Source organism: Saccopteryx leptura, chromosome 12 (assembly GCF_036850995.1).
Source record: "Saccopteryx leptura isolate mSacLep1 chromosome 12, mSacLep1_pri_phased_curated, whole genome shotgun sequence".
Lineage (NCBI taxonomy): Eukaryota > Metazoa > Chordata > Mammalia > Chiroptera > Emballonuridae > Saccopteryx > Saccopteryx leptura.
Genome location: NC_089514.1, coordinates 27,868,891 through 27,886,054, shown reverse-complemented (window position 1 = coordinate 27,886,054; position 17,164 = coordinate 27,868,891). Strand labels below are relative to the sequence as shown.

Genomic DNA, 17,164 nt, shown 5'->3' with positions numbered 1-17,164 from the left:
GATCTGCCTAACCAACCTCATATTTTTCTCTAAAGGCCTCCTAAGTCCTTTTGTTAGAGCTGGTTCAGGTTCTAGCAGATTCTTAGCATCCAACCTTCCTACATTGAACTCCATCACTCTCAGAATAGAACTACCATTAATTTCCTGAATCACTTTTCTTTTTTTTTCAGAGATCAACACTCCCTATCTTCAGTTACTATGTTTTCTAAAAGTTATACAAAAGAAACATTAAAGCATAACTTTATTCTGCCAGGTTAATAAAGACTAATTTTGAAGAGATTACTAAAATCACTCACTGATTTAGAGCATGTTTTCAATTATATGTCTTCAGTTTGTGAAGATTTTTCTCACACAATAGAGTAAAAATCAATTTAACTACACCATAAATGGACCAATTAGGTAATTCTCTATCCCTAAATCTGCAACATGTGACACATGGACAAAGGGGTATTTATTTTAGTATGAAAGCATCTGATGTTTAGAATTCATGGAAAAAATATTACAATAAAATAAGCTTCTAATGTTTGTTTAATAGTTCATTACAGAGAAAGGCAAACATCAGGGTAAGATGTTCAGAATGTTACTGGAGTCTTGATGTTTCTTTTCCAGACTTTATCTTTTAGTATTCTCTAGAAAACAGGCAGGTAGTTGCCCTCTGTTTTAGATTAAATAATATATGGTTGAAGAACTTGGACAAATAAGCCCCTAATCTCACAGTCTTCACAGAGAAATGTTTCCTTTTTTCAGAATGACTTCAGTTTGCTTGCATGAAATGCTTCTTTCAAAAGAGTGACATTACCTTTATTGTCAATGCTTAGCCAATTAAATTAGTTTACTCCTCATTGAGTAAATACAATGATTCCAAAGAACTTTAAGTAAATGTGTTGGGGATGAATTATTAATTTGATCTCATAAATACTAATTTAGTGATGTGTAACTACTTAATATAGAATATTGACCTGATTGAGAAAATGAAGCTTTACATTTTAAGAAACATCTAGTAATTTTGTTTAGTTATCTTTCACTTAATAGAAAAGGTATTAGGGAATTTATGCCTCATTCAATTCCACAAATCGAGAGTCAAGGACACAAGTGATAAATGCAATGTTAATAATATAATAATTATTGCTATTTTAATAATAATGATTAGCAAAATTGATAGAGTGTTTTGTGTCAGATAGTATTGTGAATAAAGGGCATTCTGAGCTTTCTATTTTAATCTTTGTAAAAGTTTAATGACTTAGTTATGTGTGATATGTCAGTTTTCCAGATGCAAGAACTAGGTCTAGAGTGACTCAGTAACATGACATTACTTGGCTAATAGCTGACTATATTGAATTTGAATGACTGCATTTCACTATAGTACGTTTTATTAAAAATATTTTTCAAAGCCCTGGCCGGTTGGCTCAGCGGTAGAGCGTCGGCCTAGAGTGCGGAGGACCCGGGTTCGATTCCCGGCCAGGGCACACAGGAGAAGCGCCCATTTGCTTCTCCACCCCTCTGCCGCGCTTTCCTCTCTGTCTCTCTCTTCCCCTCCCGCAGCCAAGGCTCCATTGGAGCAAAGATGGCCCGGGCGCTGGGGATGGCTCTGTGGCCTCAGCCTCAGGCGCTAGAGTGGCTCTGGTCGCAACATGGCGACGCCCAGGATGGGCAGAGCATCGCCCCCTGGTGGGCAGAGCGTCGCCCCTGGTGGGCGTGCCAGGTGGATCCCGGTCGGGCGCATGCGGGAGTCTGTCTGACTGTCTCTCCCTGTTTCCAGCTTCAGAAAAATGAAAAAGAAAAAAATATATATATATTTTTCACCCTGGCCGGTTGGCTCAGCGGTAGAGTGTCGGCCTGGCGTGCGGGGGACCCGGGTTCGATTCCCGGCCAGGGCACACCCCCTCCTTCCTCTCTGTCTCTCTCTTCCCCTCCCGCAGCGAGGCTCCATTGGAGCAAAGATGGCCCGGGCGCTGGGGATGGCTCCTTGGCCTCTGCCCCAGGCGTTAGAGTGGCTCTGGTCGTGGCAGAGCGATGCCCCGGAGGGGCAGAGCATCGCCCCCTGGTGGGCAGAGCGTTGCCCCTGGGGGGCGTGCCGGGTGAATCCCGGTCAGGCGCATGCGGGAGTCTGACTGCCTCTCCCCGTTTCCAGCTTCAGAAAAATACAAAAAAAAAAAAAATTTTTTTCTATTTGTAATTTTGGGTTTCATTTAATTAAATATATACTTCTGATATCTGAAGTTAACTTTTACTGAGAGATAGAGATTAATTTTTGGTTTCAAATTGCCAGCTGATCATCTTATAGCTATTATTGAAAAGCCTTATTTTATTCCCACTGCTTTGAGATGTAAATCATATTTTCTCTTATATTTCCTTTTATTTGCTTATATCATTTATTTTATTTTTCTGCTTATCTGAATTTATATAACACTCTATTATTTACTAGAAATTTTCAGTGGTGAATAATATATTCAAATATCTAGTAAGAGTAGTTCACCCTTTGATTTTTTAAAATTTTAAATCATCTTCAGTTATCCTCTCAAGTAACTGAATTGGATCTCATTGAAGAAGAAATTTAATTTTTATTTTACTGAGGGTTCTTAACACTGTGTGTGTGTTTTCTGATTCTGATGTATGATTGTATATCTGAACCATCTTTAGTTGGATGGAATGATACGGCTTCCTCTGGAAAGTCAGTTGTGAGAGAAGAGTAATATTCCAACTAGCACTTTTAACTCATAATGTAAGACTCCTTAGAACTAACTCTTCTCCTCTGCCGTGGTCATTGGCAAGTTTGAGATGGTAGATGCTCTAGTAAACTAAATCTGAGTGAGGGCGTGTGTCGCATACCACCAGGTGAAAAATGATGAATAAATTCTGTTGGAACACATTTTGTTATAAGCTACTAAGAGTTTACTTTCACATCATGGGTTTTCTTTCACATCATGATTTATACAATTCTGTTAATAAGAGCTACTGTTCTATAAATTTTCTCTTTAAACCATGCATGCCTAGTTCTTTTAACTTTTGTTGAATAAATAGAGTTGTGGAATTTCTCCTTTATATCTATTACTCTATTAAGGATATTTTAAACATAGGACATAATATTACTTGAATTTTCAATATAATTTGCTTATAAATCTAGAGATAGGTAAATTTTAGAGTGCTAATTAAATTTCTTTAATATTTTAGGTCTATTTCTTTATTTTAATCAATATTTATAATGATATATATATATATATATTTTTGTATTTTTCCGAAGCTGGAAATGGGGAGAGACAGTCAGACAGACTCCCGCACGCGCCCAACCGGGATCCACCCAGCACGCCCACCAAGGGGCGATGCTCTGCCCCTCCAGGGCATGGCTCTGTTGCAACCAGAGCCACTCTAGTGCCTGGAGCAGAGGCCAAGGAGCCATCCCCAGCGCCCGGGCCATCTTTGCTTCAATGGAGCCTCGCTGCAGGAGGGGAAGAGAGAGACAGAGAGGAAGGAGAGGGGGAGGGGTGGAGAAGCAGATGGGCGCTTCTCCTGTGTGCCCTGGCCGGGAATCGAACCCGGGACTTCTGCACGCCAGACTGATGCTCTACCACTGAGCTAACTGGCCAGGGTCTACAATGATATTTTTAATCATCAGTTTTATTTAAATTTTAAAACTTGTTAGTAAATTTAAAGTTTAACATAACTATATAAATACTTAATATCTCCAATTTTCTAATTATGTAACATTTATTTGTACTAATCATTATTAGTGGCTTCTTTTTTTAGTTCTTATTGATTAACTATCCAGACATTTGTCTATCTTATTACTGGTTTTAAAGTAACTTTGTTATGTTAACTGTATTTATTCTTTTATAGTTTTTAATTTTGTTCTTAGATTTTGGTGTTTATTTTTTTCTAATTTTTGTTGAATATATGTATATATTTGTACATCCATTTGTATATTTATATATGTAAATTTTACTATTTTTTGTATACATTCATTCAAGTCAATATATCCCCTTTAAGTACTGACTAATTACTTCTCCAAAATTTGATAGTGACTTCTTCTTCAGGACATGTTTCTAAAATTTCAACAACCGTTAATTTTTTCGGTTCTCCTTTTTCTAGTAATGCTTTATCCATAGAGCATTTATTTTGTCTGATGTAGATAATGACATACCAGTTTTTCTTTGACAATATCCATCTTGTTCTTTTTCAGTTGTAATATTAATTTTAAATATGATTTTTATATATAATCATGTCCTCTATCATAGTTATGTTTTCTTTCCTATCTTTAACCATAATGTAAAGAAGGTATCCATCTAGTCCAGTTTTTAAAGATTTATTTTCAGTTACTAACTTTTTTACTCAAAATGGACTTTTTTACATGTTTCATTTATCTTTATGGAGATAACCATAATACTTTCCTTCTCAGAAACATACATCAAATCCAATGAATTTTAATAATGATTTTTAATAGTGAATCATTTAGGGGGGTTATTTATTCACAAAGCAGAGTTCTTTAAATGAAAATTATTGCCGTTGTGTTTTGTAATTAATTTTAATTTTTTCATTGATATTCAGAATTGTGTTTGTGTATAGTCTTTTCCATATGCATTCCTTGGTATTAATATTCTATTACACATCTTCTTAGGAAGACTTTAAGTAACGAATCCCCACAAGGTTATAAAGCAGCTGGCATTTACAGTTTGGCGTGAAGGGACCGAGATAAAGAGACAACTCAGTTTTCATTTTGTTTATTTTTCACCAGAATTCTGAAGGAAAATCAGACAAAATGATACTTCAACTGACAATACTTACTCTTTCAACTTTGGCCCAGTGCAACATAGGATTTCATCCTTTCCTCATTTTACTAATTAGATTTGGAGAGTGCTGAATTGAACATGCATATTTATGATAATCACTACAATACCAAATGGTGCTCTAGTCTTTTCTTCCTCGATATCGCTGTTTGCTGTGTATTGCCGTAACATTTGCAAAAGGCCTTGTCACTTCTCCATTTCAAAGACAAAACAGAATTCCCGACAACAAAATGTGAAGAGAGATTCTGAGCCAGACAATAAAACAGAGTAAATAAGACACAGGCACAGAAGGATTCCTGGAAAAAAATGTTCAATGTTTTCTTTAAAAAGAAGTTCCTTGATTAAATGAAAAATCAGATGGGTGTATTGGAGAAACAAAACAAAATCTGGTATGTCTTATGTGTTAATATTCATTTTAAAAACAGATCGTAATTATATATTAAAATAAGAATTTTTATTTATTTACTTTTTTAGATTTTTTTTATTTATTCATTTTTATTAGAGAGAGAGAGAGGGGAGAGAGAGAGAGGGAGAGATAGAGAGAGAAGAGGGGGAGGAGCAGGAAGCATCAACTCCCATATGTGCCTTGACCAGGCAAGCCCAGGGTTTTGAACCGGCAACCTCAGCATTCCAGGTCAACGCTTTATCCACTGCGCCACCACAGGTCAGGCCTAAAATAAGAATTTAAGGTTTAACTGGCTCCACATATTCAAAAATGCCACTGTCCTTAAATAAGAAACTGACTTTTTAAAAGAACTTTAATATCCCCAAAGCACAGAGGTTGCTGGTTCGAATCCTGGTCAAGGCACATAAAAGAAGAGCATGATGTTCCTCTCTGTCTGTCTCTCCCTGCCCTCAAAAATAAATAAATAAATAAACAAACAAAATCCCTTGAATTGACAAAGTTATTATTTAGGAAGATGACTAATGTTCACCTACTGTCCTGTCCCCTGAGTGATTTTGATTGGTTTGATTGCCTCTGAAATGGGTTTATTATACCTCCATTATTACCTAGAGAAAGAAATTTCTAGAGATGGTTTTCTCTGAGGAAGCAGAAGGAGGTTCACATGTGTGAAAGCAAGTATTGTAGGCATAAATGACCCAGGGCACAATCTTTCCGGAAAGATTATTACTGAAACTAGAGGTCAAGAGATTAATTCAGGTTTTGTTGCGTGTATTTACTTAGAAAATAAATTTTATCATATCATTTGTGACACATTAAAATTATACTAATGTTTTATTATCTATTGATTTTTTTTTCTTCTTTTCCAAGTGATGGCAGGGGAGATAGAGAGACAGACTCCTGCATGTGCCCCATTGGGATCCACCTGGCAAGCCCGCCCAGGCCCAGTGTTCTGCTCATCTGGGGCCATGCCCACAACTGAACTATTTTTGCGCCTGTGCTAAAAGACACTGAATCCAATCGAGCCATGCTGTGGGAGGAGAAGAGAGAGAAAGAAAAGGGGAGACGGAGGGGTGGAGAGCATACGGTCACTTCTCTTGTGTGCATGGGCCAGAAATCGAACCCAGAACATCCACAACAGGCCAGTGCTCTACCACTGAGCCAACTGGCCAGGGCCTACACATATCGTTTAAATGGTTAGAAAAAGCTACACAATCTTTACACTGTGTGGGAGGAGAGTTAAATAGTGTGTCAATAATCCTAATATGTGGAAATTTGAATATAAAACTATCAGATATATTCTGATCTGTAGAAAATACTTAGGAGTGTTTGTACTTGCTACCATGTCAGACAATATTAACACCAAAAGGTCTTTACAATGAAAGCATATTTTTTATTAAATATATTAGGGTGACATTGGTTAATAAGGTTATATAGGTTTTAAATGCACATTTTTATGATACATGATCTGAATGTTGCATGGTGTACCCCCTACCCCAAGTCACATGATCTCTGTCATCAAATGATTAACCCCTTTACCCTTCGCTACCCTTCCGTCCCCCTCCCTCTAGTAACTGTGAAACTGTTGTCTGTATTTCTGAGTTTTCTTTGCCTATTTTTCTTGTTTGTTCATTTGTTGCTTTCAGTTTCATGTCCCAAATATGAGTGAAATCATATGGTTCTTAACTTTCTCTGTAAAAGCATAAATATATTTTCCAGGTTATAAAATTAATATATTATTTATTATAAAATATGCAAAGAAAAATATAAAACTAGGAAATCAAATGTTTCTGTACAAAAAGCTGTGGTATATATTATTAACATTATCATTATGTGTATTATGTATGTGCTAAAGTGTATATACTTTATAGACCTGTTATAAAGACTGTACTTTGGAAATAAATATTCTTCCAAAACAGCCTTTTTCATAGCTTTAATAGAATTTCATCAATGAATGTACCTTAATTTAACAGCCCTTAATGATGAGCATTTAGGTTATTTCTGATTTTTCATTAAACCTTTATACCAAATTTTATTGCAAATATTTAATTAATTTATTAAAATAAATTTCTGGAATTGAAATTATTTATGATGTTAATATACTTATCCAAACTTATTGCTATAGAAGAATTTTACTGTCTATACTATACTATACTATACTATATATAATATCAGGTACATTTTCTCATATAGTCATTATTTAAATATTCTACTTTTTTAATCTTAAAACAATATTTAAAGGTCAAATAAAAATTAGGATACAATATGGCATGTATACCATGATTACAATACAGAAAAACAGAAATATAAAAAAGAAGACTAAAACTGACCAAAATGAAATAATGGTTAAGGTAACATTACCAGTAACTTATATTTTATTTTTTATTTTATTTACTGGATAGAAACATTAGTTTCTTTTTTATCTGATTTGGATTTTGTTTGTTTTAATTTTGGTTTTCCATAGAGGAATTGCTTTGAAGTCAGAAAAAAAAACCCTTATATTTTTAAATGAGTCGCATACTGTCTGATTACAGTGCCTGATAGACAAACTCGCAATGTTAGGAGATCTGGCTTTCCCCTGGTTTATGAGGTCTGACTTGAAGCATATAGCCCTAATGAGTCTCTTCTAAGAGCGATGCTCTGGGATTGTTCCAGCATGCCATCACACCTCTGTTCCTGTGGGCCCAGTACTTTGCTGGTCTTTCTAACAGGAGCAGCATTTAAATAACGCACTCAGCTTATTTCTGCAGGATTGAACTGAAATGCGCTAAAAATGACTCTTAAGATTTCCATTAACTAACTGTAAATGCCATTTTGTGTATATCACACAATAACTAGGGTTTGAATTAATTTTCCAAGGCATATTACTTTGAGTTTCATTCACGATAACAGGCCTTGTGCTGTGAGCCTGGTTAGGCAGAGAGAAGTGTTCCACCCCTGAATTTTTAACCACCAAGGTCCCTATTACTCTCATCTGTCCCTCAGCCCTAACTCCAAGTCATGAAAATGTTCATTTCCACAATTGTTTTGATAAAATATGAAAATAATTTCCCTTTTTATTCAAAATAAAAACTAACTTCCAGTCAGAGCTGTAGACAAAAATGAGATACACAGCAAAATTCCCACTCAGAGCAAATATATTTGACCCTTTGGTTATCCTGGACAATGACTTCTATGGGTACATGTTATGGTTTCCATTAGGATTTTTAGAGTATGAAAAATAACAATTTTATTCCTACTATTTTGTCCCTTGATACCTCAGGATTCCAAGTAGGAAAACTTTGCCCAAAGACATATCTCATTCAAGACCCCATGATCCACTCAAAGAGGGGTTTGAAAGACCAAAATAAATTGTTTTCTAGTTGTAGCCACTTCAATCCTTGGTAGTGAAGAAGAAATTCTTTCATGGCTAAGTCCTGCATTTGGTGTCTGAGAGAAAGATTTATTTTCTTTTATATTGGAAAGAATCTATCACACAAAGAGGAAGGCTGGGTAGAGCCCGTATTTGTGTTGAGATTCTTGTTTTGTCTTCTTGGTTTAAGTAGAATTGAAATCGTAAATAGAGCACAATGCCAGAGGCCCAGAACAGGGCTCTGAGGTGAGTTTATGATCAGTGGCTAAAAATAAATAAATAAATAAATAAATAAATAAATAAATAAATAAATAAATTCTGCAGTGTGATTTGATTCTTTCTTGTTAATATATTAACACATTTGAAGTATTTTTACTTAATATTTATCAAGCAAGGTAATAATTATAAGCATCATTGTTTTAGCTGAGATCTTGCAGAAAGTAACTCTGAGAACAGGATTCCAAAGAAAATAGTTTATTTGTGACATATAGGAAATATATAAAGAAGAACAATATTTTAGAATAGAGAAAAAATATGATAGAAGAAGGAAAGCCAGGAAATAAAGCCATTATTAAGAAATCTACACAATGGGCAACTGAAGCTATTCTGTCGGAGCAACTCTGGAAATACAAGTGTCATTTAAAACAAGGATTTCACAAGAACTAATTAATTTGGGGTTCTTGCTTTTGGATCCACTGAGAGTGGTAAAGTGTTGTTAAGAACCCCATGTCTAAAGCCTGGCTTCAAATTCTGTGCTCAGACACTTACTAGCTGTGTATCTTCAGTAAGTTACTTAACCTCTTTGGAATTCAATGTCCATACTGATAACATGAAAATAAAATTTTTACCTACTTTATAGTGCTGTGGTGAAATTTTAATGAGTTAATATAAATAACCTAAAATAGTACCTGGTTTTTAATAAGCCCTCTTAAAACTGTTATTTGTCATGTCTTCATTTTTTTTTTTTTAACTCAGCCTATACTCCATGGCAGAGGTCACAACTCAACAGGTTAGTAAAAAAAAAAAGACTAGTAATGAAAGTAGATGGAAAAATTAAACAGATCATTGTGTCATGATGTAGTAAATGCCACAGAGCACAGAATAGGGAGTAACTAACCACTTGGGTGAAAGTGGAAGAGGTTGCCCTGGGAGTTGGTGTTAGGGGTAGAGCAGTCATTGTGAGATGGGAAGAGAAGACGGACCCTCTGGAAGGGGGAACAGCAAGTGTAAAGCAGAAGGTTTGAGAACTGAAATTAAAGTGTGGCTGAAATTTATAGTGAAGAGTGAGAAGAAGTGTTAAGTAGTTGGGTTTTCTGTTTGTTTTAGTTTTTGTTTTTTATTTTTGCAGGAGGTGACATCTCAAATGTTTTTCTTAGAAAAAGAGACACAGCATATACTTTCAGTTTTACAGTTTAATTTAATCTTTTCAATTTGATTTCATTTAAAAGGATAGGTTCTTGCCTGACCAGGCGGTGGCACAGTGGATAGAGCAGTGGACTGGGATGCGAAAGACCCAGGTTCGAGACCCTGAGGTTGCCAGCTTGAGCGTGGGCTCATCTGGTTTGAGCAAAAGCTCACCAGCTTGGACCCAAGGTCGCTGGCTTGAGCAAGGGGTCACTCGGTCTGCTGAAGGCCTGCGGTCAAGGCACATATGAGAAAGCAATCAATGAACAACTAAGGTGTCGCAATGCGCAACGAAAAACTGATGATTGATGCTTCTCATCTTTCTCCATTCCTGTCTGACTATCCCTCTCTCTCTGTCTCTGTAAAAAAAAAAAAAAGAAAAAAAGAAAAAAAAAAGGGTATGTTCTTAGTTTTTATTCTCATTTTGTTTTTCAAGATACATTTTTATTTTTGTCAAAGTAACACAGGCACTGAGCTTAAAAAGACAAGAAGTAATAAAAATCTTAAAGTAACAAATAAACAGAAACAACAACAAAAAAAAGGAAAAGAAAACGAATTCAGGCATTAATGTGAAGGATTAGCTGGTATCAAGCAAGCACAGAGTCTGCTGTGGCCACAGTCCAGCTCGGAGGCAATTCAGGGGGAAGCAGTGGGACTGTCCCCAAGGCCAGCCAGTGGGAACGAAGAGCAAATGGCAAGTCGAAGAATAAATATCCTATTTTAAATAGATGCCACCTTTATAATGAGAAAAACAATCTCAGTTTTGTTTAATTTTATTTTTTTACTAGACAGACCAGCATATTTTAAAATGAAAACTTTATGACTTGTTGTCAGAGTTTAAAGTTATGATTTTTCTTAACTCTTGATTTTCTTTTTTTTTTTTTTTTTTTTTTTTTTTTATTTTTCTGAAGCTGGAAACAGGGAGAGACAGTCAGACAGACTCCCGCATGCGCCCGACCGGGATCCACCCGGCACACCCACCAGGGGCGACGCTCTGCCCACCAGGGGGCGATGCTCTGCCCATCCTGGGCATCGCCATGTTGCGACCAGAGCCACTCTAGCACCTGAGGCAGAGGCCACAGAGCCATCCCCAGCGCCCGGGCCATCTTTGCTCCAATGGAGCCTTGGCTGCAGGAGGGGAAGAGAGAGACAGAGAGAAAAGCGCGGCGGAGGGGTGGAGAAGCAAATGGGCGCTTCTCCTGTGTGCCCTGGCCACGAATCGAACCCGGGTCCTCTGCACGCTAGGCTGACGCTCTACCGCTGAGCCAACTGGCCAGGGCCAACTCTTGATTTTCAATGAGGTTTTAAAAATCTACCTTGTTTAGATTATAATCTGGAAGCACTAATCTTATTGAAATTCTTACTCTGTCATTTTAACTGAGCCTGGAACTATATAAATTAAACCTGAAAATGAGGAGTAGTTCAGATTACCACAAAATATTCTCACCACTTTTCTAAGGTACTGATTTTGTCTTACTACGTTCTATTATGCAGAAAAAAATTTGTTTAAATTTCTAAAAACTACAATCTTTCAGCATCATCTAGATTCACATGTTAAGAAGGAAAGGCAAAATATGCAAAAAATATTTATTTATCTTAATGCAATTTCAAAAAATATATTAAGTACTATTCCTGGTTAAATTTCTGAGGACATACCAGTTTGGGGCTTCTCAGATATATACGAAAAAATTCTGTTTTAGAAGGATATCTGAATATTTTAACAACAATGGCAAAACATTGTAGCTAGACATTGATTTATTATATGCAGGCTCTATCGGATTAATCTACCACATCATTTTAATCATTCTCTTCATTAAGATTATTTCCCCATTATGATTTAAGTCCTGCACCAAAAAATAATGACAGGAAAGGGAATATGAGACTTACTTTTAATATTCAGTGCGGAAGCTCAGAGAGGGGATATATGACTGTCAAGAGATATGAGGGTACTGATACTTTCCTTCACCCCTAAGGTGGCTTAATGAATATGAACAGAATTATTAGTCCTGGAAGATACTATAAAGATACAAATACTACCTAGTTGATATTTCGGTAGGACTGTGGAGAGGAACCAGGAAGGGTAGATAGGTGGCAATCCTTCTAAAGGAGACCTGGAGATGCGGAAGTGCAAACACATTAATAGGTTCATCTATTGGAGCATTTTCACTGAGGCACGTCTTGAACAGCCAGTAAGCATTAATATGCTTGGTAGGAAACCTGGTAGGAAACTGTCACGCCTCATGGTTTGCTTACTTATTTATGATTCAGCCTGACTGCCAAGGTAAATAACATTCTCCATGAGGGCAAATTGTTGCTGTTCGTTTCTATACGCCACAAACAAACTAGAAGGTTGCTAATTAAGGGCGGATCAAAATATAATTGATGTCTATGCTCCTGGTACCTTAAAAGTACCTTAGTAATGTTTTTCATTCAAGAATAGATCCTAATTACATGTAACGGAAAGATCCAAAGAGCAGCTTTTTCAGACTTCTTTAAGGCTACACAAAGCACAAAAAAAGGCCTCAGGTTTGCTTCTGAAAATAGTTCACATCCACATGACAAGAAAGATGCTCTTGAAAAACTACTATGTGTATGTTTATCTTGTCACACATGTTATCTCTTATAAGGGTATATGTGGGACATAATTATTTATTTTATTTTATTAACTAATTGAAATAAATATACTTTCCTTATTTATTGAATACATCATGCTATTATCTATTATAACATTTTTATTATATATTACTTAAAACCTCAGTATCTTACATTTTAATTTGTATTTATTCTCTCAATACCTAAAAATATGTCAATCTTCCACAGTTATAGGGATTGTATTTTTTCCTCTGACTCTCTGAATATATATGTATATATCATATATCTTATATGTGTATAAATGTATATATATATAGTTTCATGACTTTTAATTGTCATAAAGGGTTTTATTGTATTAATATACTTCTTTATTCCTTATTTTATTGTTTACATTTTTTCTCAAATTCTATTTTTAAAAATTTTTGCTCCATTTTCTTTTCTAAATGTTAGCATTGATTTTTCTCATAAACTGTTCCATATCATTTAAAACCAGAATCAGACCATGATATTCTGCTCACAAAGACTTAATTAATTCCTATCCCACTCAAAGTAAAGTTCAAAGCTCTTACTTTGTCATGCAGACCCAGTGATGGCACTCCCCCAAACACCCCTGTCTGGAGCGATAACGTTAACCCTTTCCCTGTGATCCCTCACTCCCGCCATAAAAGCATCCTTACTACTTCACAGGCAGTCCAAACACACTCTTTTTTTTTTTGTATTTGTATTTTTCTGAAGCTGGAAACGGGGAGAGACAGTCAGACAGACTCCCGCATGCGCCCCACCGGGATCCACCCGGCACGCCCACCAGGGGGCTATGCTCTGCCCCTCCATGGCGTCGCTCTGTTGCGACCAGAGCCACTCCAGCGCCTGGGGCAGAGGCCACAGAGCCATCCCTAGCGCCCGGTCATCCTTGCTCCAGTAGAGCCTCGGCTGCGGGAGGGGAAGAGAGAGACAGAGAGGAAGGAGAGGGGGAGGGGTGGAGAAGCAGATGGGCGCTTCTCCTGTGTGCCCTGGCCGGGAATCGAACCCGGGACTTCTGCACGCCAGGCCGACGTTCTACCACTAAGCCAACCGGCCAGGGCTCAAACACACTCTTACCTCAAGCTCCTATAAACCCTGTGCCTGGAATGTTCTTCTGTTAATAACAACTTGACTTTCCGCTTACTGTTTCTGATTTATTATTCAAATATCCTGTTATCAGAGAAGAATTCTGTGATATGAGAAGTAATTACTCCAAAATATGTGCATGTTTTAATCCTTAGAAACTGAATCTGTGGTTATATGGCAAAAGAGAATTCAAGTTGCTGATGGAGGTTACGGTTGCTAGAGGACTGACTTAAGATAGGAGATTATCCAGGTTTATGGGAGGGAACCCAAGATAATGAAAAGGTACTGTAGTGTTTTGAGGGAGGCAGAAGAGAAGTTCAGATTGATGGAATGTAAGAATTCAACCCATCGTTGCTGACTTTGTGGATGGAGAAACAGGACCACAGAACAGGAATGAAGGCAGCCTACAGCAGCTCTGAAGGACAACTAGACAGATTTTCCTTGAGCACATCCAGAAAGGAACTCACCTCCGTTGACACCTTGCTTTAGCCCAGTGAGATTCGTAACAAACTTCTACCTACAGCACTATAAGGTTGCACCTAGGTTACCGAGGCGTGGTAATTTGTATAGCAGCCATTGAACTAATACACCAAGACAAGCTTAAAAAGAAATCACACACCTGCCTTGGCTGGTTAGTTCAGAGGTAGAGCCTCGGCCCGGAGTGTGGAAGTTCCGGGTTCGATTCCCCGCCAGGGCACACGGGAGAAGCACCCATCTGGTTCTCTACCCTTCCCCTTCTCTTTTCTCTCTTCTCTCTCTTCCCCTCCTGCAGCCAAGGCTCTACTGGAGCAAAGTTGGTTAGGGCACTGAGGATGGCTCCATGGCTTCTGCCTTAGGTGGTAGAATGGTTCTAGTTGCAGGAGAACAACGGCCCAGATGGGCAGGGCATTGCTCCCTGGTGGGCATGTGGGGTGAATGCTGGTTGGGCACATGTGAGAGTCTGTCTGCGCCCCCGCCCCCCATTGCTTCTCACTTAGGAAAAAAACAAACAAAAAAAAAATCACACACTCAAGCCATCTGTTTTACTCTTGTTTACCATTTTATCTCACTTCATAGCACTATCATTTAGTATATAGTACAATAGAATTTAATGTAATGTATATATATATACTCACATGTTTTTGTATTTATATACATTAGCAGTAGTACTGTTTATACATTATTCCATCATCCTCTAAGAATTTTTTCTTCAGTCTTTATCAGATATACTTATACTAACATTCTAAAATCAAGACCAAAATTTTATCCTCAGCAAACTTATGAAATTCCTGTAACTTTTAAATGATCTGTGTAATCAGTTCTATAAACCTCCTCTCCTTATGTAGCTCTCTGTCTGTAATTAGACTATAAACTTGTGAAGAAAGACAGCATTCGGTTCAGTTTATAATCCCAGTGACTAAAGCCACTCATATAAAATACTGACTGTGTCTACCAACTGACATAGGAAAACTAGATAGAAAAGTATACAGGGGAATAGATACACAAAAATGAGACATGCTATGAATAAATTAAAATAAAGGAAAAATAGAATAATGTCTGGCATTGGCCATCTGGGCAGGTATGAGGTCGCATGGTTAGGAAAGCCATTCTGAGGGGCTACTCCTTGAATTGAGGTCTGAGAGATCAGAAGAAGCCAGTTATGAGAGGATCTGATGGAAAAGGATTCCAGGGAGAAGGAATCACTGATTCAAAACCCCAAGTTGGAAAAATCTTGAGATGTTGAAATAACAGAAAGGAGAGCAGCATGGAAGGCTGTTAACGAGCAAGGAGAGGAGAGCTGTCTGTTGTGTGGATTTGAAGAGGAGGCAAAAGTCATATAGACAAAGTGAAAATGAAGTTTGATTTCCATCTTAAGTGAAATGAGGAGCCACCATGACATGCTCCATTTTGTATTTTAAAATATGATTACCCAGAAATGTTTGAATAGTGATGAGGCGAAAGTGGAATTATTGAGATCAGTTAGGGAATGATTGTAGTAGTCCAAGCTGGAGAGGAGGATGGTTAGAGTGAATGATGAGAAGGTCTACATAGATTAGTATCTTTCCAGAAGGGATTTAACTAGCAGGCTGGTGAGGCCAGAGCTCTTGGTTCTTCGCTTACAAGACATCTTCTGAGCCATTGGCTTCCTTCTGTACTAATTGTTTTATAATGTGTTTTTGTTTGTTTGTTTGTTTGTTTTGTTTTGTTTGTGTGGCAGAGACAGGGAAAGTCAGAGAGACTGACAAAGAAGGACAGACAGACAGGAAGGAAGAGAGATGAGAAACATCAATTCTTCGTTGCGGTTTCTTAGTTGTTCATTGATTGCTTTCTCATATGTGCCTTGACTGTGGGTCTTCAGCAGACCGAATGACCCCTTGCTCAAGCCAGCGACCTTGGGCTCAAGCTGGTGAGCTTTGCTCAAACCAGATGAGGCCGTGCTCGAGCTGGTGACCTCAGGGTCTCAAACCTGGGTCCTCCACATCCAGTCCAATGCTCTATCCACTGCACCACCGCCTGGTCAGGCTATAATGTGTTTCTTAATAAAAAGTTATTTATAGTTGTATAAACCATCAAATCTCACAAAACCTAAATTTAAATTGTGTCTGGCACATAGTAAATAGATTCAAAAACCCCTGAAATATATTAATTTAAATTATAAGTTATAAAGGCTTTATTATTTTATATAAATACATACCTACAAACATACATATATATTATAAATATGTATATGTGTGTGTGTATGCACACACACACTGCCTGATGTTGGCTTTTGAATCTGTATTTGCATTAATTATAGATATATGTGTTATATCTTACTAATGTATATAATAGTTATATATGTAACTAAATGTTTTAAGTTATATACTGTAACTAAATATTAATATATTATAAAATACTTAAATTTAGTTATATGACATATGTAACTTAACCATCCAGATTGTAAAGTACATTTAAAAGTATTTAAATAGTTTAAATATCTTTAAAATATTTTAATTATGTATGTTAATAAATCTGGGCAGTAATTAAAATTCTAGAAGTATAAAAAGCTGTTTTTCAAATGTGCCCAGACATTTGGGTTTTGAATCAGTGTAGTCAATTTCATTGCCACTACATTCTACATTCCAGAGGATCTGCTCCTTTAAAATTATAAGCAAATCCTGGAGGAAGGGGGGAGGGCCTTGGGGGGAGGGGCAAGAGGGATGTTGAAGGGAACACGGGGGTGGGGGAATGTATTCAATGGGACACTTGAATCTATGTAAACACAAATTTTTTTTTTTTTTTTTTTAATAAATTTCTGAAGCTGGAAACGAAGAGAGACAGTCAGACAGACTCCCACATGCGCCCGACCGGGATCCAACTAGCACGCCCACCAGGGGCGAAGCTCTGCCCACCAGGGGGCGATGCTCTGCCCCTCCAGGGCATCGCTCTGCCGCGACCAGAGCCACTCTAGCGCCTGGGGCAGAGGCCAAGGAGCCATCCCCAGTGCCCAGGCCATCTCTGCTCCAATGGAGCCTTGGCTGCGGGAGGGGAAGAGAGAGACAGAGA

General features: G+C 37.4%; 1 non-coding gene across 1 annotated transcript; it reads left to right on the top strand.

Moving 5' to 3' along the window:
• Nucleotides 1-1,390: 1,390 nt before the first annotated feature.
• On the top strand, nucleotides 1,391-1,466 carry TRNAS-AGA (transfer RNA serine (anticodon AGA)). The gene has a single exon. It is a non-coding gene; the product is annotated as a tRNA-Ser (tRNA).
• The last annotated feature ends 15,698 nt before the right edge of the window (nucleotides 1,467-17,164 follow it).